The sequence below is a fragment of the Magnolia sinica genome, chromosome 5 (assembly GCF_029962835.1).
Source record: "Magnolia sinica isolate HGM2019 chromosome 5, MsV1, whole genome shotgun sequence".
Taxonomy (NCBI): Eukaryota; Viridiplantae; Streptophyta; class Magnoliopsida; order Magnoliales; family Magnoliaceae; genus Magnolia; species Magnolia sinica.
The window spans coordinates 103,987,350-103,989,834 of NC_080577.1; the positions used below are offsets into that span (position 1 = coordinate 103,987,350).

Sequence of the window (2,485 nt, forward strand, 5' to 3'; positions counted from 1 at the left end):
TCTGTATGTTTTATACTATTTCTTACCTAATGCGGCGTGTGTAATCTTGAGGGGATCACACCGAGTTGGCCACTCATCCATCAAATATAAAACCGTTGCGTAGGTGGCTTAAGTGATATGCATGTTCGGACTTGATGAGGAGTAGGGTACGATCAAGGAATGCATGATTGTATGCTTGGAGGAGTTGTGTGATCTTGACTTATATTTATATGCTTTATTATTTCTCATGTATTAGATCATGTAATTCTTGTATTTGTTAATTTTGGAGACATTGGTTTGTATAAGTCATTTTGGCAGCACTTGTATATTCTAAATGAAATTTGAAATTTCCCTTTATGCTACTTGTCCACTCTACGCTCATCTGCTTACTCTGATAAAAGAAAAATATTATACCTGACCATCCTTTAAGGTTAACACTCGGGTTTTCGGGACACGGGTCATGTACTCGGGTCTTGAAAAGTCGGGGCGTTACAATCAGGCACCCCCGCCTCGTACTTTACGAGATTATTTACAACCGGCGGGAGTGAGTACGCCCTCATGCATGATTTTCCCTGAAAACACAGGACAAATGGACATCAAGCCAGGAGTTATCCAACTCCTTCCCAAATTCCTTGGACTTGAATCAGAAAGTCCATATTTACATTTGAAAGAGTTCGATGAGATTATAGCTACATTATGTTTTCCTAATGTATCTGAGGATATAATCAGGCTGAAACTCTTTCCTTTTTTCTTAAAAGAGAAAGCTAAGACGTGGTTACATTCACTGCGTCCTAGATCCATTGGCACATGGAACGACATGCAGAGGGAATTCATAAAAAAATTCTTCCCACATCATAAAACGATTACCCTCAGAAAAGCAATCATGAACTTGCCCAAAAGGAAGATGAAACATTCTTCCAATGTTGGGAAAGATTCAAAGATTTGGTCAGTTCATGCCCACAACACGGATTTGAAACGTGGCGCATTACAAAATTTTTCTATGATGGACTGACATCTTCCATGCGCCAAATGGTCGAGACAATGTGTAATGGAGAGTTCATTAATAAAGATGTTGACGAGGTATGGGATTACCTAGATAGTCTTGCCGAAAAAACACAATCATGGGACTATTACCCAATTGCGAACACCACGTCTAGGCCGACTCAATTAAAGGAGAAAGGTGAATTATATCTCTTGAAAGAAGAGGATGATCTCAAGTGTAAAGTGACTACGCTCATAAGGAAAGTTGAGGCCATGGAAGGAAAGAAGGATAAGGTTAATGAAATTGTTTGCGGCATCTGTGATTGCAACATTCATACAACTGAAAATTGTCCTACAATACCCACCTTTCGAGGAGTGTTGAATGAACAAGCTAATGCCGTAAACAACTATCAAAGACCTTTTACTATACCTAACTCCAATACGTACAATCCTGGTTAGAAAAATCATCCAAACTTTAGTTGGAAGAATGGACAAACGGCTACCCCTCAAGGTTTCTTCAATCAAAATCCAAATCAAGTGAAACCTCAAGAGGAACCGGTTCAAAATTCCATACAAGAGCTGGCTCAAATAATGCAAGGAATTATGCAAAAGATGGATTCACTATGACGGTTATAGAAAAGGGGATGCTTCTGCACAACCTCTCCCCAATCCTAAACGCGATGCGAGATAATGATCCCAGCTCTTCAAATCAGATGGGGCACGCTAAATCCATCACCACTCTTAGGAGTGGAAAGATCATTGATAAAACTCTTCCGGTTAGGCTCGAAAAGCCTCAAGAACCAGAAGAGGACAACAATGATGGATCCAGTGATGCCCCACAAAAATTAGCACTGGAACTTCTAGAGAAGCCAGTTGCTCCGTTCCCCTAACGGTTGGTTTCACCAAAACCTCTCTCTAACTCTCAGGATATCCTAGAGGTGTTGAAACAAGTGAAAGTCAACATTCCTCTACTTGATGTCGTGAAACAGATTCCTTCATATGCGAAATTTCTAAAAGACTTATGCACGACCAAAAGACGAAAAATTATTCAAAAGAAGATCTTCTTGACGGAGGAAGTGAGTGTCATCCTGAAGCAAGATGTACCGTAGAAATTCAAAGATCCCGGTAGTCCAACCATATCATGTGTAATCGGGGATTATCGAATTGATCACGCACTTCTTGACTTAGGAGCGAACCTCAATCTGATTCCCTACTCGGTATACAAACAGTTAGGTTTAGGTGAATTAAAACCCACCCCAACCACACTACAACTTGTTGATCGCTCTGTTCGTGTACCAAGAGGGATAATTAAGGATGTGTTAGTCCAGGTCGATAGATTTTACTACCCTGTAGATTTTATCATCCTGAACACCGAACCCATCAATAACATGAGCACTCAGATTCCCGTCATTCTTGGTCGCTCATTCCTTGCCACGTTAAATGCAATTATCAATTGCAGGAATGGTGTCATGACTATGTCTTTTGGAAATTTGACATTGGAGTCAAACATTTTTTTCAATAACGG

The 2,485-nt window shown here is 40.2% G+C and overlaps 1 non-coding gene across 1 annotated transcript; it reads right to left on the reverse strand.

Annotated features, from left to right (window-relative positions):
- Nucleotides 1–844: 844 nt before the first annotated feature.
- On the reverse strand, nt 845–950 carry LOC131247576 (small nucleolar RNA R71). The gene has a single exon (XR_009171855.1). It is a non-coding gene; the product is annotated as a small nucleolar RNA R71 (small nucleolar RNA).
- Between the last annotated feature and the right edge of the window lie 1,535 nt (nt 951–2,485).